The sequence below is a fragment of the Arachis ipaensis genome, chromosome B02, assembly GCF_000816755.2.
Source record: "Arachis ipaensis cultivar K30076 chromosome B02, Araip1.1, whole genome shotgun sequence".
NCBI lineage: Eukaryota > Viridiplantae > Streptophyta > Magnoliopsida > Fabales > Fabaceae > Arachis > Arachis ipaensis.
In genome coordinates this window covers 63702905-63726534 of record NC_029786.2, presented here as the reverse complement: position 1 = coordinate 63726534, position 23630 = coordinate 63702905, and positions in this window count along the sequence as shown.

Here is a 23630-nt window from a genome sequence, read left to right as displayed (position 1 = left end):
CGTACTCTCAACTCTAATACTCAAACTAATTAAGGTTGGGTATAATGAGGATTTATCATATTAGAATAGATTATCCATTAGATACATTACCCAATATAATTATATTAGATTAGATTTAATTAGGTAAGTGGGTTATTCTTATTTCGCTTAGGATCCGTTTGAAAATTTTTAAAAATAATTTTTTTGATCTTTTAACTTATGAAAAGTAATAGTATTAATGTTTTGTGCAATTTTTAAAATCAAATTGTAGCTTTTTAAGAAGTTATTTAGGAGCTTATAGAGAAGTTTAAAAAAAATGACTTCTCTCATAATATTACTACTTTTCATCGCATTTCTATAAAATAAGTACTTTTAGAACTAAAAATCCAAATACAAAATAACTTATTTTAATAAGCTACTTTTAATATAATCATTTATTGTTTAAGTTATTTTTTCAAAAAGAGCTTAATTAAGCTTTTTATCCAAACTGCACATTATACCTATATTATCTATTGTGCATCATATGAAAGAGGCTCTATGGACACAATAAAAATAAATATGAAAAAAGAATATCTCCTTGTCAAAATTCTCTACTCCAAACTAATTAAATCGAAAATCGATCAAAATCACACTAATTTGCATTGAATAGGATTCTATTTTCTACAAACTGTATAGATTGAATCAGATTTTAGATTCATTTCTCAAAATCAAACCAATTTAATCCAAACCACAAAATATGATATAAAATTATTATTTTATTATTAAATTTAAATTTTATATATAATATGTTTAATTTGTTGAATTAGATACATAAATAGTACTAGTCTCAACTTATAAAAAAATGTTAGTTTAAAAAGTTACAAATTAGAAGATACAAAATTCATTCTTTTTTTCTAAAATAAAACTTATAAGAGAAAACTATACAAATACATGTTCAGTAGTGGAGAAATATGCTAAGTATAGGATAAACTTTAAAAATAAAGTCTCCTTCGCTTCACCAACGAGTTTCGCATTCTCAACAAGATGTGTCACATCTTGTTATCTGAAAAATCAATAATTTTCATAAAAGTGAGAATCCGAAGGTTCCTAACAGGGTAATAGTTTAAATGAAGACTATGTAAAACTACATGAACTCGTTAGGTAATCCTAGTCTCCAAACATACCAAGTTCAAGTCTAGAGTTCCACTAATCAAAATAGAATAAACAGACTAAATCTCAACTATACTAGTGATCTCTAAATTTTAGTTCTTCCCAATACAAGTCACCATCCCTCTCAATATCATAATTGTGCAAATTCAGTAATTTTATATCAAAACTCAGTCTCAATAGTATCGATTTATTCTCATTGTTTAGTCCCAACATCTTAAATTCCCAAATCGTTTCCAATTATTAATTCAGTAGTAGCAAACACAAGTAAAGCAATTCAAACACAATCAATAAACAAGTATCACAAGTAATACAATTAGCAATTAACAGATATTCAGATAGACAAATCAAATACAATAATCACACTCAAACAATGTCACGTAGATACAGATGATGCATGCCTGTCCTACTAGCCATGAGCTCACGTGTCGGTTAAACTGCCAGAACCCGACACATCCGGTAGCTAATCTAGACATTGTCTCTCGATTGTGCATCTCTAGGAAGAAAACTATCTGGGCTTATCACAAGCCGATCTCAGAGAGAGAGTGTCCTGTCACCTTCTCACTAGAGGTATCATTTTATCTAAGAGGGAGAGTGTCATGTCATTTGTCTCAAAGGAAGAGTGCCCTGTCACCTTGCAATCGGAACATGGGCAAAACAACCCACCACATCCCCGAAAAGAACATTCTCAGCTTATCACAAGTTGGTCTCAGAAGGAGAGTACCCTGTCAGTTTCCTCATTGGGGGTATCAATCCATCTCAGAGGGAGTATACCCTGGCACCTTCCCCAAGTCACATCACGACCGCGAGCAAGCGGGATGAGACCTCCGTCCTTGCTAGGTGTGTAAGAACCGGAATAACCGCTTTAATAAAATAATAATTTAACTACCCAGAATAGGTTCAAAAATTTAGAAATAATAATTTGAAAATAAAAAGGTAAAATTTAAATTCAATAGATTTTTCTAAGTAGGAAAATGTATCTTTTACGAAAATTTTTTCTAAAAATGCATACTGGTGCTTAAGCTAGCAGTACCGCAGCTCTAGTCTGTTCGGTACTGCGTATTGAGAAAAATAAGATTTTGAAAAGTGAATTTATTGTTTTTAAAAGACATAAATAATTTAGAATTGAAAATCGAACATTAATTCTAAAGATTTTATCCCAAAATTGGGCCAAACAGGCCAAAAATGCTAACGGATTGGATTGGGCCAAAGTTAGGCCTAATCCCAACATATATAAACACCTTATAATGAGCATTTAGCCACATGAAGTTCTCGCCGAGCCCGTCATTTCTAACCAAGATTTGTAGGTAGGAATTTAAAATTTGCGCTCCAGTTTCCTGCCCTAATATTTTCGTATTTTTTATATTTGTGTTTTGGTTGTTTAGGGGAGATCTAGCATTGGAATATTGTTGAATTTTGCCCCTAATCTCGTTGGATAAGGTAAATCTCTTCAAACTCTTGTGGTTTGATATTTTGGTTAGCCATAGTGTTGATTTTTTGTATGTTATATGTGTATAGCTTGATAGTTGGTGAGTTTTGGAAGTGGTGTTGGTGCTTGAGGCTTGTTGATCTTGTTGGAATCAAGCTTTGGGTGTTTGTGCTTTTGGAGAATCGGCCAAGATATGGTTTCGATTTTCTCTATGTAATATGTAATATTTTTGGACATTTATGTTAGTGGACTCTAAGATAGGATTGAATGATGTTGGTGCATGATTAATTATATGTGAATTTATATTCGATGATGAAAAAGATGATATGGAGTGTTGGAATGTGTGACTGACGCGTGCGCATGACTGACGCGTACGCTTGGCCAGGTGCAGAAGTCGACCGACGCGTACGCGTGACAAGCGTCACGTGCCTCACTAAAGGGAACATGCTATGGGCGATTTTAGACCTCTGGCTTGCCCAGATTCAAGCCCATTCTGCAGATTAGAGGCTGGGAGTGAAGGATGATGAGAGATACATGCCATTAGTTTAGTTTTTATATAGTTTTGAATTCTAGAGAGAGAAACTTCCACTTCTCTCTAGGGTTTAGTGTTCTTTGTCTATTTTTACTTGAATTCTTAGATTAGATCCTTGTTAATTTCAGTTTTTGTTGCTTTAGTTATAGTTTCTACTCTTTAATTTTGCTTAGCACTTTTGCAACTTTAGTAATTGTGAGTTTTGAATTGGGATCTTGTTGGAATTACTTTTTATTAATGCATTGAGTTTTCTTTCAAGTTCATTGTTGTATTTGGTTTGTTATTAGCAATCATTGTTAGTAGGTAGCTTTGATTTAGATTTATTTCTGAATTTTATGATATCTTCTTTTATTGCACACAAGGTGTTTGTGAAATGCATCTTATGATTATGGAGTAGATTTATACTCTTGGCTTTGGGGTTGAGTGTTGGAAACTCTTGAATTGTCAAAGCTTATGCTTGATTGAGTATTGGAAGTTGCTTATAAATCATGGAAAATAAGGATCGGGAGAAATTCACTCCACGCGCACGCGCAGCAGACACGCATGCGTGAAACGATGAGGTCGCATGACGACGCGTACGTGATGCGTACGCATGGAACGCAAATTGCCAAGCGACGCGTACGCGTGACCCACGCGTACACGTCAACGCTCGCACGTGACTTCTTTAGTGAAATCGTGCTCAGCAATTTTGGAGGGTTTCCAGGCCCAATTCTGAGTGGAATTCTGGCGGGAAAGGATTAAAAGAACCAAGGATTGAAGGGGATCACATCTTTTACACATTTTTAATTTCTAGTTTTAGTGAGAAGTAGTTTCTAGAGAGAGAAACTCTCTCTTCTCTCTAGAATTAGGATTAGGTTAGATTAGGATTTCTTAGATCTAGGTTAATTTTATGCTTTGATTTACTCTTCCTTTATCAATTCTTGTTCTTCTACATTCTCTCTCTAGTTTAGCACTTAATTCTTGTAATTCTTTATTTTTATGTTAATGCACTCTTGTTTCTTCTATTTCTCTTTTAAGGCAATTCATGATTCATGTTCCTTTATTGTTGATTTGAATTGTTGTTGTTTAATTCCTTGCAATTGAGTAGTGTAGATCTAGATTCCTTGCAATTTTATCTTACTTTCTTTTGATGCCTTCCAAGTGTTTGATTAAATGTTTGGAAGGATGTTAGAGTAGATTCTTCTCCTCCTGGCCTTGGTTGAGTAATTGGAGACTCTTGAGTTATCAAATTCCTTTGTTAATTGATAATTGAAAGTTGTTAGTTGATTTGAATTCCACTAACTCTAGTATTTCCCTAGGAGTTGACTAGGACTTGTGAACTCAAGTTAATTGTACCTACTTGACTTTCCTTCATTTTCCAGAGGATAACTAAGTGGAAGCAATAGACAATTCTCATCACAATTGATGATGACAATAAGGATAGGAACTCCAATTCTCTCCCCTAGCCAAGACCTTTATATTGATTGATTGTCACTAACTTTTACTAGTTTGGAATTCCTAGTTTTCTCATTCTAATTTCATATCTCTTATTCTTATATGCTTTTAGTTGTAGTTAACTTGATGCATTCTTGCTAGTTAGGTGAAGCTTGATTGGTAATTTTAGTTATCTTACTTTAATTGTTAGTTGATTGTTGCTTTTCTATACTTGTCAATTTACTTCTTCTGCAAGCAATCCAAAACCCAAATAACCAACAATGTGCATTCTAGTGCAAGTCCTTGGAAGACGACCCGGGATTCTACTCCCGGTTATTGATTTGATTGTTGTGACATTCTTTTAAACTTTGATTTGGGGTATTCCGTTGGTTGGGACTATACTTTACGACATTAAATTGAGAAAATCCTTTACGTGAGACACCTTATTCATATTTGGCATTCTTTCTCACTTGCACTTTATTAATTTCATATCTTTCTCTCTCAGCTTAATGTTTATCTCTTCCCCACTTTTCAGGAAGGTCGCCAAGAGAGAATAGGAGCAAGCTCCTAGAAAGGTAGCCAACTGGCAATTCCAACTTCACCAACATCACCACAAGCACCTAAGTCATCTACCCACTTTTGGAGGAGACCGATACTCCGGAGTCCACTTCGAATTTTGGCAAAGAATGCAATCGAGAGGTGGACATGGAGGCGCCCCTGTCACACCACCCTTAAGCCATTGGAAGTGATGTTTCCCCCTTGCTCCTTTTTAAATGCACCGAGGACAGTGAATCTTTAAGTGTGGGGAGGTCGATGACCGACTTCCATGGGTAACAACTCCTTCCAACACCATAATCATAATTTTCTTTGTTAGTTAGTATAATTTGTTTTTGGTAGTTAGCTGTTGCATGATAGATTGCATGGTAGTTAGAGTTTGTACATATTATACCCATCTTTGTGCTAGGACTACTTGGTTGAAGTGATGATTTCTTTTCTGAGAAACTGTTTTAGGGCATTCCATTAATCTGAATCAAAAAAATTTTTTGTTGAACTAGCATGAGAAAATTAATTTTGGAACATGGTTTAGAGCTAGAACACACAAATCTAGTGAGATTTTGAGCCTATTTGATTGGTTGCATCTTATCAACCAATATTTTATTTTGGTGTGTGTTATTCTCTCTAAGATTGTGATCTTTGTCTTGCTTGATTCTATATGTCCATTGTTCAATGTTTGGATGCATTTATGTAATTGAGGCCTTTGTTTCACTAAAGCTCACATACCCAAATGGCTTTACCCTTTCATCATTCTTTGCAAACCACTGTTGAGCCTAATTAACCCTATTTGTTCTTTATTTCAGCACATCACTAACTCTAAGAAGAAAACAATGAATGTCCTTAATTTGAATCCTTCGTTAGTTTAGACTAGTGAGAGTGTGCACAATTTAAGTATGGAGAAATTGGGTTTGGGAACGTTTGGTTTGAGAATTGGATATTTTATACTTTTTGTGAAAATGTGAAAAATTTTGGGCACATATTCATGCATTCAATACTTTAATTATATGCATCAATCTCTTGTTCATATTCTCTACCATATGTATGTATGTATGTATGTATGTATGTATGTATGTATGTATAAAAATAGAAAAGAACAAGAAAAACAAAAGAAAAGAAAAAAAAAGCAATAAAAAGGGGACAAAATGCCCAAGGTAAATAGTGATAGCAATGCATATGAATTGTGTTTAAAATTGGGATGAATGAATATGTAAAAAAGATAGTCAATGGATAGTTAGGCTCTGCATTTTGATTACATTGATTGTTTTAGGTTAGGTGGGAAGTTTAGGTTAATCAAGGATTCAGATTTCAGTCTACCTGACCAAATACAATCCTACCTTGATCCTAACCCCATTACAACCCTTGAAAAGACCTTTTGATATGTGTATCCATGCATTAAACATATATTGATTGTTAGAAGAAAAGCAAGCCTTAGAAAGCAAGATTAGTAGAGAATTGAGAGAATCGACCCTCAAACACTAGAGAGATTAGAGTGTAAACACTTTCGGTGAAAGTTCAATGCTCAATCCCTTGTTCCTTGCTTTCACGAGCTTTCTTCTTGCAAGTTTATTTATACTTCATTTTGATATTTGAATTGGTGGAATTCATGAATCATGATGCTATTTTAGCTCTACATGTTCATATATGTTATTGGAGTTTGATTCAATTTTCAACCAAGTAGGTAGAAGCATTTTGCATATAGTTTCATTCATGTAGATAGGTCGCATCTCATAAGTCTTACCATTCCCCTGCACCCCTTGTGGTTTTCTTGAGCTTAGCATGAGGCCATGCTAATGTGTAAGTGTGGGGAGGTTGATAAACCACAATTTTATGGTTTATTTTGGATTGAATTAAGTGGATCTTGTTAACTCTTGTCACATTTATTCACATAAATTGCATGTTTTTAGGATTTCTTCCTAATTATGCTTCATGGTTCAAAACATGCTTCCTAGGCCTTAAAAATATTAATTCTTAATCCTCTCTTATTACCATTTGATGCCACGATACATTTTTTAAGTGATTTCAGGATTTATAGTGCAGAAATGACTTAGAGGATGGAATGGAAGCATGCAAAAGTGAAAGAAACACAAAAATTTGAAGAATTGAGAAGCTGGCACCGACGCGTGTGTATGACTGACGTGTACGCGCGACAAGCGTCATGTGCCTCACTAAAGGGAATATGCTGGGGGGCGATTTCAGACCTCTGGCAAGCCCAGTTTCAAGCCCATTCCGTATATTAGAGGCTCGGAGTGAAGGATGATGAGAGATATATGCCATTAGTTTATTTTTTACATAGTTTTGAATTCTAGAGAGAGAAACTCCCACTTCTCTCTAGGGTTTAGTGTTCTTTGTCTATTTTTACTTGAATTCTTAGATTAAATCCTTGTTAATTTTAGTTCTTGTTGCTTTAATTGTAGTTTCTACTCTTTAATTTTGCTTAGCACTCTTGGAACTTTAGTAATTGTGAGTTTTGAATTGGAATCTTGTTGGAATTACTTTTTATTAATGCATTGAGCTTTCTTTTATGTTCATTGTTGTATTTGGTTTGTTATTAGCAATAATTGTTAGTGGGTAGTTTTGATTTTGATTTATTTCTCAATTTTATGATGTCTTCTTTTATTACACACAAGGAGTTTATGAATATGCATCTTATGATTATGGAGTAGATTTCTACACTTTGCTTTGGGGTTGATTGTATGAAACTCTTGAATTGTCAAAGCTTATGGTTGGTTGAGTATTGGAAGTTGCTTGTTAGCTTGAACTTCACTAAAGTTAGTCTTTTTCTAGGAGTTGACTAGGACTTATGAACTCAAGTTAATTGTTCCCACTTGATTTTCCTTCATTTTCTAGAGGATAACTAAATGAAAGCAATAGACAATTCTCATCACAATTGATGATGACAATAAGGATAGGAACTCTAATTCTCTCCCCTAGCCAAGACTTTTATATTGATTGATTGTCACTCACTTTTACTAGTTTGAAATTCCTAGTTTTTTCATTCTAATTTCATTTTTTTTTATTCTTATATGCTTTTAGTTATAGTTAACTTGATGCATGCTTGCTAGTTAGGTGATGCTTGATTGGTACTTTTAGTTATCTTACTTTAATTGTTAGTTGATTGTTGCTTTTCTATACTTGTCAATTTACTTCTTCTGCAAGCAATCCAAAACCCAAAAATTCCTAACCAACAATGTGCATTCTAGTGCAAGTCCTTGGAAGACGACCCGGGATTCTACTCCCGGTTATTGATTTGATTGTTGTGACATTCTTTTAAACTTTGATTTGGGGTATTCCGTCGATTGGGACTATACTTTGCGACATTGAATTGAGAAAATCCTTTGGTAATTTCCTAACCAACATTTATCCCACGTCATAGGGTTACAGCAACAAAAACAGTTCCTATTATAAGATCCGAAAGTTTCATGAAAAACCGTTTAAGTATAATAGAATAATTTAATTTCCCAGAATATTTTCAAAAATACAAAAATGTTTCTTTAAAATATAAAGGTGAGACTCAGATTCAGTAGATTTTTCTGAGTGAAAAAATATTTTCTTTTGAAGATTTTTGCGTAAAGACGCATACCGGTAGATTAGCCAGCAGTACCGGCTTAAGTCTGTCCAGTACTACGTGAGAGAGAATAAAACAGTAGAAAATCTTAGAAAAGTATTTGAAATAGTGACGATTAGATTCTTGCTGGTAAAGAATTTTATAAAAATAATCACGTTGTAAGTATAGTTTCTAAACCAACAGAAAATCCTTTCATACAAAAACTTGTTTGTCACTTAAGCAAACCCAATAAAATTAATAACTGAAGTATTTAAATCTCGGGTCGACTTCTCAAGGAATTACAGGGAAGTATAATTTATTATTGGTTATGGAAAAAGTATATTTATGGGTTTTTGAAAGATTGAATAGGGAAATTAAATAGCAGGAAAGTAAATTAATAACTAGAAAAAAAAACTCTTGGCAAGGTATGAGAACTGGAAATCCCATCCCAGTTATCCTTATCAGGTGTGATGAGAATTGTTTATTACTCCCACTTAGTTAACCCTTAATAAATAAAGGAAAGTCAAGTGAACTAATCAATTTGATTCCTCAAGTCTTAGTCAACTCCTATGGAAAGACTAGCTTTAGAGGGATCCAAATCAATCAGCAAATTCCAATTTTCAATCAACAGCTGAGTTTGATAACTAAAGTGTCACCAATTACTCAACCAAAGCCAAAAGGAGAAAAGTCTAAATTATTTATATCATAAACAGAATAAAGCAATCTTAAATCTGAAATACCTCAATTTATATTAAATAGAAAATCAAATTAAACATAGGATTCCATAAACCAAAATCGCAACATAAGTAATTAACAAGTGAAACCACTAGAATAGATAAAAGTAAAAGAGAACATAAATTAAAGGAACATTGAACCTGGAATGAAGAATTAACCATATGCTAAAAGAAATCCTAATTCTAAAACCTAAGAGAGAAGAGAGAGCCTCTCTCTCTAGAAACTACATCTAAAACCTAAAATTGTGAATTATGAAAATATTGTTGAATGAATGAATGAATTCTCCCACTTTATAGCCTCTAATCTATATTTTCTGGGCCAAAAAACTGGGTCAGAAACAGCCCAGAAATCGCTGGGGGCGACTTCTGCAATTTTTTGCACGTGGCGTCCGTCACGCGTGTGCGTGGGTCACGCGTGTGCGTGGGTCACGCGTGCGCGTCATTTGGAGATTTTCCTTGCCATGCGTACGCGTCAATCATGCGTACGCGTCGTTTGTGTTTTGTGCTAGGCACGCGTCCGCGTCGACCATGCGTGCGCGTCGCTGCCATTTTCTTCAAAACTCCATTTTGTGCGTTCCTTCCATTTTTGTATGTTTCCTTTCTGTCCCCTAAGCCATTCCTGCCCTATGAAGCCTGAAAATACTTAACACACAGATCACGACATCGAATGGTAATAATGGATAATTAAAATTAATATTTTTAAGGCATAGGAAACATGTTTTCACTTGTATCACAGAATAAGGAAGGATTTGTAAAACCATGCAATTTATATGAATAAGTGGGTGAAGAATTGATAAAAACACTCAATTGAGCATAAGATAAACCATAAAATAGTGGTTTATCAAATAGCAAACCGGGCACTTATCCTAAAGGTTTGGCCCAAAGTTGGGCCAAACAAACCAAAAATGCTATGCGGTTGGACTGGGCCCAAGTTGGGCTTAAGTCCAACACATATTCACCCTTTAATGAGCCTTTTTCTGCTCATAACACCCACACACACATAAAAAGGGGTGCTGGTTATGAGAGAAGAGAGGAAGAAGAGCACTATTCACTCTGAGTCGTTTGTGGCCACGCGAAGTTCTCGTTGAGCCCATCATTTCGAGCTAAGGAAAGTGGTAATAAACTTACTCTTTCCTTTCCAGTTTCTTTGCCCTATGTCATTTTCAAAAATGGCTTTTGGGTTGTTAAGTTTCTTTGTGTTCTTGTTGTTTAGGTGTAATCTAGCTTGGGTAAGTAGTGGGTTTTACCCTAAAACTCATTGGACAAGGTAAGATATCGCTAAATCCTTGTGTTTAGTTGAATGTCATAAACCCTAGCTTTGATTCTTGTTGTTTTTCATGATATAAAGTGTTCTTGGTGTCGTTTGGTGTTGAGTGAAGGCTTGAAAGCTTGTGGTGAAGTAGTTTTGTGCGTGGAAGATAATCACCCAAGGTATGATTTTTGTTTTTTTATGTAATATGTAATGTTTTGTGAACCTTAGGCTAGTGGACCATAGGATAGGATTGAAATGGTTGTTGATGATTGTGGATTTGATGATGTAAGATGAATTTGATGATTGTGATAATTTTGATGACTGATATTGATTAATGATGTTATTGATAATTGTTGATGTTCGTTGAGTTTGATGAGTATTGAGGAGGATATATATGTGTATTGGTAAATAATGCTTGTGAGGGATTGAAATTATGGAAATTGTTGGAGTTGTATGTTTGAAATTGAGATTTATTGGATATGTGGATTTATTGAGTAGAGAGGGAGAAATCTTGAGTGAAATGGTTAGAAAGTGATTGATGGACATTGGGTATGGATTTAGTATGTTTTGGTATTCCATTACTTGAGTTTGGAATGTTTGGGTGGGTTTTGGTTTGGTTTGGTTTGGTTTTTGGAAGTTTTGGAAACTAGAGAATTTGCAAAACCTTGTTTTTACTAAACTATGGCGGATCATAACTTGAGCCTTGAATATTGACATTGAATGATTTTTGTTTCAAATTAAAGATGATTTCAAGAGCTTTAAAATGATATAAAGTTTGAGGAAAATGGAGTTTTGTAGAGGAAGCTATGAACATTTAAAGTTTGGTGTTTAAAACTGAAATTCTCCAACTTTACAAAATTTTACAAGTCTGGGAATGCATGCATACGCGGACACCTTCATACGCGGACACCTTCATACGCGGACGTGCGTCTCTGCCAAGCCTTCTCGCGTACGTGGCTGATGCATGCCTATGCGGAATGGGCGACAATCCAAGGATGCGTACCCGGCCCCATGCACCATACGTGAGTGATGACCTCTGTCTAGCACTCCCGCATACGCGGCACATAGGTGCGTACGGGGAATGGTCCAAATTTGGAGTGTGGCGTATGCACACCTGAGCGTGCGTAGGCACAGATCCTATCTTGCTAAAAAAATTATTTCTCTTTGTTTTCAAGGGTTCTCTTGCTTTCCAAACTTCCTTAACTTCTCCTTGAGACTTGTGGCTACTAATTAAGACCTAAGACTAGTATAGATGGTTTATATTTGAGATTAATGGATTTATATATGGGTTTTAGAAGACAATGACTTCGGCTTGGTATGTCAGTTGAGTGGTTTTATTTCATGAACTAATGGGGAGCTGGGTTGATGATGAACTTGAGATATTGATGATGGATAATAAGATTGGAACTTGAAAATGATGGATTATGGTTAATGGAATGTGTATAAATGAAATTGTGCTATGAGTGAATTGTTATGTTTGGCAAGTCGCTATGCGCCTTGGACAAGGGTTGTGGCAGTCTTCCACTTGTCAAGGTAGTGGTGCCGACGTAGGCGCCAAAGTAGTCTACTGACTATGTTGAGATGTGAGGATTATGGCAGTTTCTTGCTCACATAACCTTTCTGCCGCTAGAGTGAACTCGGGCACTATAACTCCAAAGAATGTACCGGGGACTATAACTCACGGGGTGCAAGATAAAGTACTGGGCACTAGAGAGAGTGAGCAGGCACTATAACCCAGGTTGTGGCAGAAAGGCGATATCCCGGGGATGTGTCGGGTTGGCATTTTGAACCGACAAGTGATATCACGAGCCAAATAAGGTAGACATTCATCATATGCATCTTCTATCTGCTTGTTTGCTTTGATTACTTGAGTTATGCCTATTTGAATAATATGTCTATATGCTTGTTGATTTACCTATTGTATATGAATATTAATTGTGCTTTACTTATTTGCATTAAATGTGTTTTACTGGCGTTGAGGAGGATCGTGAGGCGATGGCGATGGGGTCGCATGGAGGTTAGGTTGACGAAGGCTGTGGGATACAGCTGTGATATTAGTATTAGTTAGAAATCTCCAAAGTTTAGATAACCCTCTTTATGGGTTATGGTTTAAGTTATTTATTTTTGTTAAGCTTGATTATCTGTTATGTGAAGTTCTAGGATTGTCTTTAGCGTCATGGAACCTTATATCTTATATATTGGGCACTATACTCTATTACCTTAGAGGCTTACTTTAAGAGATAAGTTGTATAAGCTGTTTTAACTCAAAAACTCTGTAATTTCTGTTCGTAACTAATCGGTCTAAACTCAGCGGGCTACGACTAGAGTTCTTTTGTTTATCATACTTATATAATGTATATATATATATATATTGACTATTATTATACTACGTCTCATGTTATATCTTGTGCCTTTACGCTTTTAGTTATTGTGTATGAACGCTTCGCACTTTGTAATTCCGCTTTATGCAATTTTTGAGCTTTCATTCATTCATCAGACTTCTAGTATTACTATTTAATTCTATATTTATTACTGTATGAGGTTTAGAATTGTCGTGACGCTTCGTTATCATTCACTTTATGGCTAGAGGTAAGGCTTAGGGTAACGGGGTGTTACACCTATCCCTTCCTAAAAGACATCAAAGCCTCTATAGGCAAGGTTTCAAAAGAAAATATATACATATACATCATTAAAATTTTCCAAAGGGAGAAATATAAGCAAAATACAAAACAGAATTCAAACTAAACTTCGTCGTATTCTAGATGAACTCCAGCTCACGGTGGAGTACCAGGACCTATGAAGCACGGACACTTTGCTGAGTTGCTGTGTGTGTGTGTCGAACACATTTTGAATACGACACTCACCGACACTCATCTGACACGTGTGTCTGCTGTGTCCAACTGTGTCTTAGTAAAAAATAAAAAATTCTTCTTCAGACACGCCTGGACACACCTAAATACCATCACGTGTTAGCGTGTCCAGTATTTTTCTTAACATATATGCTTAAAATAAATTTAGATATAGTATATATTATTATTTATTAAAACAAAAATATTTTAAATACTTGATATAATTAAAATAAGACATTAAAAATAATTAAAAAATTTAATTTATATTTTAATTTCAATAAAATATTAAAATATCATTATGATTTATCTAAAAAATACTTTATATTTTATATGTACGCGTGTTCCTGTGTCATGTAAGATTTTAAAATTTGTGTGTCGGCGTGTCCCGTATCATGTTGTGTCCCGTGTCTGTGTCAGTGTTCGTTCATCATAGACCAGGACCTGCATCTGAAAAATAAAAAATATATATGGAATGAGAACCCCTGACCCATGGATTCTAGTACAGTAAAAATGTCAAATAGATACAATATAAGGTAACAGTAACCCTCTAAGCAATCTTAAACTCCCATACATCAGTCATTCCATCCTAGGTTCTCACTAATCCGTAATTAGTTAACTATCATAGGGGATAGTAATCTACTTCACTTTTTTCAAAGTTCAACAACTCTCCAAACTCCAAACAGAATAGCCCTCAGCATCAACAGACATCAGCATGAGGGACCTCTCAGATGTTCAAACACAAGCAAGACAAGTAAGTAATATACAAGTAGATTCAGGTAAAACAATTAACACATAGTCACATTAATATGCACAATTAAGCAAGCCATGCCAAGTAGCAAACCCAAACAAATCAAACAAAATGCAAATGATGCATGCCTGTCCTATGGCCGATGATATCATCTGTCGGTTATACAGCCAAACCCGACATGTCCGGTAACTAACCTTGGATAGTCCCTGCATGGGCACATCCTCGAGCTCATAATCATATATCAATATCATGGAGGAATATCCGGGAAGGTCTAAGTTCCCGGCCATGTCTTGCGATGGATGATCAACATTTGAACTGGGAGCAAATACAACAAAACCATCATCCTTGCGTCTACTCTAGAAGCTCAAACATCAACTGGGAGTAAGCGAGATAAAACCACAATTCTTGCGTCTATCCCAGGATATCAAACATCAACTGGGAGTAAGCGGGACAAAACAACAATCCTTGTATCTACCTTAGAGGTATCATTCTCAACCAGGAGCAAGTAGGGCGAACCACACCCTTGTGTCTATCCCGGGAGCTTAAACCCTAACTCGGAGCAAGTAGAACAACACCACTGCATCTACCAATGTAGGTATGTCTCAATCATAGTCAATTTCTTTATCAAATTCACCCTCAATCTTATTTCACTTCGTTCAAAATTATACTCAAACTTAATCATCGTTATCTCTCATTATCTTAATCATACTCATCATCCTCAATCAAAATTAATCATCATCCTTTAGCATTATCATAATCATCCTCAATCAAAATCAATCATGATCATTTTTCCTTATCATGATCATCCTCATCATATGTCATATTACATTTAATTCATCTTTTTCTAATTCATTACCTCGCCTCATTAGATCTCATTCCTAACTCCTCTACCCTCTATTACTCCGACTCTAGACTCATAACAGGGTTTATAGAGGTTTAGAAGGCTAGAAAAATTGGTTGAGAACTTAAAAATTCATTTTCAGAAAAGCAGGGTGGTCATGCGTACGCATGCCTTCCGTGTACGCAGGTTTTCAATATTTTGGGTAAGTCGCGTACGGCTGTACCTTCCGCGTACACGAGGGTACTGGGCAGAAAAAGTTACCTGCGTCACGTGACACTACCGCATACGGATGACTGCCAGATTTTTAAAAAAGCTGATATATTGCAGAAATTCAGTTATTTAACCCAAACTTTGATCTTTCACAACTTTTTATACAAAACTCATTTTTCAACCATTTTTGAACCATTAGAAAGATCATTGAATAAATTTTTATAAAAATTTAATTTTGTTAAATTTCTAACTCCGAGGACCGAGTTATGGATCACCGAAGTGGGCCAAAAATCAGTTTTTACCCAAAAGCAAAATTTTCCAATTTCCAAGAGGTTCACAAGCCACATCAGTTATCTACATCAATGTAATACCTCCAACTATCGCAATTCACTCCTTTACTATCAACCAAGTTCAAGCCTACTTAATTTAGACATTACTACTCTAAATCATCATTTTCACACTTCAATTCATCAATTCCTCTAATCCAACCATTTATTACCAAATTTCCATATGCTTAATATAAACATCGGGTAATTAGTAAATAATTAACCAATAAATTAATTATTATTCCAAAAAATTAGAAAGTCAAATTTGATAATTTGGAAAGGTAAAAATAATTAAAATACAAATTTAGACACTAGATTTAACGATTTTTGGCCCAAAATCAGGCCAAGGGACTGAATCGGGTAGACCGGGCCCAAATCAGGACCAAGGCTTATCATATATAAGGTTAACTCAGCCATTTTTCCCCAAATTTCAACAAGGAATCACGCTAAACTTGATCCTTGTATCTTTCAATCCGGAGTTATGATTGACAAGTCGTCAGCGGCCACGCGTTCGTCTCGGAATCCTCTACAAAAACTCACTGAACAATTTGGTAAAAAACTTGAGATTTCTCTCCCGTATATTCTCTATTCAATTTCAAAATTTAGAGTTCTGGATATTGGGTATTGAATAATTGAATGATTTTGATGGTTTAGGTGATTTCTAGCAGCAGGTAATCACTAGGTTTTGTCCATTTGACTCGTGGGTAATGGTAAGAAAACCCTAACCCTTGTGAATTGGTGAGTGAGACTTATGTTGATTATTATGATATTGTATAAATTAGATTATGTATCTTGTTGAATTAGAGTTCAATTGGTGGATTGTAACGAAATTCTAGTGGTTCAACTTGTGGAATTGGCATTTGGAAGCTTGAAGCTTGTAAAAGAAGAGGTTTTTGAAGTGTTCCGGGCTTAGCGAGGAATCTACCAAGGTATGATTTTGGTTTTTTACAGATAATGTGTAATATAACATGTAAACGTAGGCTAGTTGACTGTAGGATAAGTTGGATTATGTAAACTTGTTAAAGTTTAGTGAGTCTTGGTGTAAATGTTGAGCTTCTTATAAGAATATGATGAATTATCAATGATGGGGTTTGATAATGATTATGTGTTATGATAATGATATATTGATGAATTATGAATAATGTTGTTTGGATTATGAATTGTTTGGATTGAAATTGATGAAATTGGATATTGAAATATTGTGGAAGGAATGAAATAGTTATGGAGTTGCATGAGTGTATTTAATGTTGTTTTGAGGTGTGAAGCTTTAGTTTGAAATTGAGAGTTTGGAAAATAGTGGTTTTGAACTCTTTTGGTAAAAAATGGACTTTTAATGAACTTCGGTGGACCATAACTTGAGCCTCAAATTTTGGATTTGAATGAAATTTATTTCAAATTAAAGATAATTTCAAGAGCTTTAAAACGGTTAAATTTTGTGGACTTCGAAATTTTGTAGACGAAGTTATGGATGTCGGAAGTTAGGTGCTGAAAATTGAATTTTTCCTAAGTTGCAAAAACCCAGGATTTCTGGTGTGCGTGCATACACACACTAGTGTGTGCACGCACGCACGGACTAGGGAGTGCATTTGAGCTCGTGCGTACGCACGAGGGGGTATGCGTACGCACATCCTGAGGATTTTGCAAGTGTGCGTACGCACAGTAATGATGCGTACGCACAAGTCCTATTTTTCACACAAAACTCTGTTTTTTTTCCTGTTTGACCTTTTTGGCAAGTCTGTAAACTTTTGAACCATTGTATTGATGGAAATCACTATTTTTGAACTATTGAACATTCCTCTCATTTTTCAAACCTCTGAAAACTCTGTTCAATATTTATTGGATAGGTTTTGGGTTACGAAGTAAAAATTAGTGAGTGGAAGAAGATAGAATTGGTATCAGAGGAGTTGAAGAGGGGATAATTGATTTGATGAGATAATAAAAGTGATGAACGAGGCAATTATAAGAACAAAGCAATGTTGATGAATGAGATATAATGAGAAATGGTTGTGATATCATGAGATGACGATGAAAGAGTTTGATGGAGATTATAAGGATTGGTTGTGATTAAGATATATGTGACTGGGTAAGATGCAGTGGCATTGTTCACTTGCTCCGGGTATGATTGACACTCTGGATAAGATGCAGTGTGATCACGGAATTAATGTATTTTTACAAAATTTCTTCGGCAAGTATACCGAATTGTCGTCAAGTAAAAACTCACAAAGAGTACGGTCGAATCCCACAGAGATTAACGGATTAAGCAAATTAAACAATAGTTAGTTGATTATTCTAGTTAGACAAGCATATTGTAGTGATGAGCAACAAGAAATGTAAATGACATGAAATTAAAAGAAAGCAATAAAGTGAAAGGAAAGTAAATAGCAAGAATATAAAGTGCTGGAAAATTAAAGAGCAAGAAAAGTAAAGTACGGGAAGTAAAGTGCAAGAAAGAAAAGTACAAGAAAGTAAATAACTAAAAGTAAAAATAAAAGAAAAGCATTGGGATGAAGAGATATTGCATTCTCAAGATCAACCATTCTCATCTCCTCTTCAATCATACAATCATTGATCTTTTGGTAAATCATAAGTAAACAAACCCCAATCTCTTGGTGATTTAATTTCTCTTAACTTGATCAATTGCCAATCTCTTGATCTAATTGGTCATGAGAAGAGATGAAGTTCAATTTCTGATTCAAAGGCAACACAACTCTCAAGACCTCAATTCAAAGTGGTTATATCTCACATACCAACTAAGAATGTATTGATCAAGAGGATTATGAGAGAAGAGCCTCAAACTGAATTCCATGACTCCTTTCTCAAGTTCATCATGAAATTCAAGTAGATCCAATCCCTCTCTCGATAGTAATTGGATCTATGAAGCACAAAGACTCTTTCTAAAGTAACAATAAAAGAGTAATTGAAGATGAAGAATGAAAATAAATCAACCCATTGAATTGCAATAGAGCTTTCTTTCCCAATGGAAAGAGTTAGTAATTCATAACTAAAATATTTTGAAAGTGAAATGGAAGAAAGTGGAGGAGAAGAGAAGGGTGGAAGGAGGAGTCCGAAGACCCACTCCCAGTGGAGTGCGTATCCCTTCGAATGATTGATCCCCAATTCTATGAAACTAAGGCCTATATATAGGCCATCCTAAATTACAAACTCAAATAAAATTGAAAGCAAATTACAATCAAATAAAAATTAACTATTCTAGATGCTTCTTGTGACCTTGATTGATTGACAATTTTTACTTGAATGAGAGTTAGAGTGGGCTTGATTGAAGGTTGGGGGCTGCAAGGAGAAGTTAGCGTGTGGTTTCAAGTGCCACGCCCAATAGAAATTTCTTACTGGAATTGTGACCCACGTTGTAGTGCTAAAATGATGGAGTTGTTTGGGCCCAAGACTGAATGTCAACTATAGAGTATTATATATTTCTAGAAAGCCCTGAATGTCAGCTTTCTAACATCGCTGGAATCACCTCATTTGGACCTCTCTAGCTCAAGTTATGCTCTTTCAAAGGTGAAGAGGTCAGTTTGTCAAAATGCCCCGGCATGCCACGCCCACTAGCACGCCCCCCCGCCCCCACACGCCCAGCTTGCATGGTGGGGTGTCACGCCTTCGAACACGCCAAATCACATGCCCAGTCTTGCAAAGTTGGCGTGCCATGCCCACTAGCACGCCATAGCGCACGCGAGATTTGTGACGCTGAAAGAATGGTCTTTTTCATCTTCAGATTTAACGTCCACTATAGAGTGTTATATATCGTTGGAAAGCTCTAGATGTCAGCATTTCAACGTCATAAAAAACGCATCCTTTGGACCTCTACAACTCAAGTTATGTTCCTTTGAAGATGAAGAGGTCAGGCTGGTATCTTTGTAGGGACGTGTTGTGTTCCTTTGTGTTTTTGGGATGAATTTCTTCCTCAAATCCAGTGTCCACCATAAAGTGTTATATATGGTTGGAAAGTTTTGGATGTCTACTTTCTAATGGAACTAAAATCATCTCATTTGGAGATTTGTAGCGTAAGTTATGGTCCTTTGAAGGTATAGGGGTCAGGCTGGCATGTGACCCGGTGTGCCACACCTTCAATGCTGCACCGATATTGCCTTTCTGTAATACTAGCCTGGCGTGCCATGCCCAGGTAGGCCCATAGACATGCCAGCATTGCTGGCTTGGCGTGACACGCCCAGGCACGCCCTTTGGCATGCCCAAAACTTCCTTTTTTCTTCTTTTGGGCTTGTTTTGTGCTTTTTACTTCTTTTTCCACCATTTTCTACAAAATTCATCAAATTAAAAGAACAAAATAATATACAACTTAAGCACAACAATTACTCAATAACTGGGCATTATGATATAATTTTTTATATGAAAAAGCATAGAAAAATACAACATGATGCACATACATCATAGTGGCATTGTCCACTTGCTTTGGGTGAGAGAGGGTTTCGGTAAATTTTCACCGATAAAATTTATATTTAATAAGAGAATTGATATTATAATTGATTATTGATTGAATTTGCTTGAGATTATGTTGAATTTTTGTGAAACTTTGATAATTGGTGATTGATGATGGTTCGGCTAGGGAGGAGCAGCCCAAACCATGATGCATTGATAAAATTTGGGTTGTTACAATGTTGGAAATTAAGTAAAATTTGATGTGGTTTAAGTGGCTAAGTAGTTATATAAAAGTTACGGCAAATTGGTAACCGTAAAACTCAAAAATGGATTAAGATTTAAATGTATATTTTGAAAAGAAAATATGAAGGGTTTCAGTTCTTTGTGAAGAGAAGAAACAGCCATGAAAAATTATTTTTGGGGGATGTAAATGTATTTTTATGAGAGAGTAGGATGTATATAGTTGACTAGGCTAGTTTTTGGGTGCCAGCTTAGGGGCTTCCTACATGCACAAAGGTTCGAAGTGTTGATTATGTATATAGTAACAAGATGTGAAGGGTTGTACGCTAACTTATGACTTGTATGGCAGTATATATATGTATATTTATGTAAATAGTATATTGATGTATATTATCTCTATCTCTGATGGTTGTGTTATTTTATCGTACTTATTTAATTATTTCAATTTTTTTGAAAATTTGATCGCGCGCTAATATGATTACAGGTTTAATAATAAATACTTAGTTAATTTTTAGAAAAGCAAGTTAGTGACCCTTGATTTTCAGTATGATCATGACGTACTGAAAATTAGATCATTGCAGTGGATCATTAGATAGTTTAATATATTTGACCAAATATGTTTGACTAACCATCTAAAATTTCACAATGTCATTTTCATATGATGTTATCATATAAATATTTTTCTATTTAAATGCAATACATAAATAAATCATATGACAAACATTATGTACTATTAATTAGGTTGTATTTGTATAGACCAATATTCAACAATTATATATTGTACCCTCAAAAATAAAAAATACCTTCTCAAGGGTACAGAATATAATTTTTTATTATTATTGTTTTGCTAATTATTTAAAAATATCATTATCTAATTTTATTTTTTAAATTGAATTCAAATATAATATAATTTATTAGTAATTTTTCTTTTATTGGTGCCAGTGATTTTTTTGTTATGTCTATGCTTGACACAGACATAAACGTTGGTATTCATAAACAAATGTCCAATTGTTACAAATATGATCATGTATGGATGTTTGTGTTATTCTATCGTACTTATTTAATTATTTCAGTTTTTTCCAAAAAATTCGATCGTGCGCTAATATGATTACAAGCTTAATAATAAATATTTAGTTAATTGATAGGAAAGCAAGTTAGTAATGCTTGATTTGCAGTATGATCATGACGTACTAAAAATTGGGTCATTACACATCTACCCCAGCATCTCAAACATCAATTGGGAGTAAGCGAGACAAAATCCCAATCTTGCGTCTATCCCAAGATCTCAAACATCAAGTGGGAGCAAGCGGGACAAAACTACAATCCTTGCGTCTACCCTAGAGGTATCATTCTCAACTAGGAGCAAATGGGGGCGAACCACACCTTTGCATCTACCCCGAGAGCTCAAATCGTAACCCGGAGCAAGTGGAACAACGCCACTGCATCTACCCAGGCAGGTGTATCTCAATCATAGTTAATTTCTTTATTAAATTCACCCTCAATCTCATTTTACTTTATTCAAAATCATACTCAAACTCAATCATCATTGTCTATCATTATTTTAATCATACTCATCATCCTAATCAAAATCAATCATTATCCTTAGGGGTGGCAAAACGGGTTGAACCCGTCGGGCCGACTCGCTAAACCCGCGCGGGTCGGGCTAGAATTTGGAGCCCGCCAAATTAAAAAAATCCGCCAAACCCGCATTGCCAAATAGGCGGGTTTTGGTGGGGCGGGGTGGGCCGGTCCGCCGCGGTGAAGATTTTTATTTTTCTTTTTTTTTATTAAATAAAAGAGTGATTACTATTATAAAATTAATAATTATAGAATTTTTAAACACTTTTTTTTGTTTTTGTTTTTATTCTTCTTTTAGTTATTAACTTTATTTATTTTATTTTACAATTTCGTATATTTGTTCAAATTATGTGACTTATTTTTTAAAATAAAGATAGTTCTATTGACAAATATTATTTTGAACAATTTTATTGAAGTTAAAAATTAAAAAAAAAGATAGTAAAAAAATTGGGTTGGGGCGGGCCGACCCGCTTTGCCACCCCTAATTATCCTCAATAAAAATCAATCATCATCATTTCGCCTTATCATAATCATCCTCATCATATCACTTATTACATTTGATCCATCTTTTTCCAATTCATTGTCTCACCTCATTAGATCTTATTTCTAACTTCTCTACCCTCTATTACTTCGGCTCTAGACTCATAACAGGGTTTACAGAGGTTTAGATGGCTAGAAGAATGGTTGAGAACTTAAAAATTCATTTTCAGCAAAATAGGGTGGTCATGTGTACGCATGCCTTCCGCGTACGCATGTTTTCAAGATTTTGGAAAAGTCGCGTACGCATGCACCTTCCGTATACGCATGAATTCAAAATTTGATAGTGTCGCGTACGCATGCATTTTCCACGTACACGAGAATACTGGGCAAAAAAACTTGCCCGTGTCGCGTGACGCTACAACGTACGCATGGCTGCCAGATTTTCAAAAAAGCTGATATGTTGTAGAAATTCAATTTTTCAACCCAAATTTTGAACTTTCATAACTTTTTATAAAAAACTTATTTTTCAACCATTCTTAAACCATTGTAAAGATCATTGACTAAATTTTCATAAAAATCTAATTTTGTTGAATTTTCAATCCCAAAGAATAAGTTACAACCCGTCGAAGTTGTCCAAAAATCAGTTTTTATCTAAAAGTAGAATTTTACCAATTTCCAAGAGGTTCACAAGCCACATCAGTTTTCTACATCAATATAATACCTCCTAACTATCCCAGTTCACTCTTTTACTATCAACAAAGTTCAAGCCAACTTAATTTACACATTACTACTCTAAATCATCATTTTCACACTTCAATTTATCAATTCTTCAAATCTAATTATTCATTACCAAATTTTCATATGCTCAATTACATAATCACCATCTCAATCTCATGTATAAACATTCAATGCATTCCATCAACTTACCGGCTTACCTTTCACGGCCTCCGGCCTAAAATTCATGGCCTCTGGCCCAATATTCACTAATCAACTCATAAATATCAACATTATCACTATGATAAATCAAACCACAATCTCAATCATTAACAGCCATTCCATTGTAACAATAACACTAAACCAATAACAAGCAACCACACCAAGCAAAATCAAATTCAATAATTAATCAACAACATTCAATTCCATCAATTCACATAATTCAATTCTATTCCTAGGGGCATCTAGCCTAGGACTTCATGTCACATTACATGGTATTTAAATGAAACTTAAATTATACCTCTAAGAAGCCAAGATCAAACCTTCAATTCATTAATTTCACTAAGTTTAGGCTCCAAGTTTACCTCCACCAAACTCAAATATAACCAATGATCATCTTAATGCTTCTAATACCAATCTACGCTATTTTCACATAACATACACAA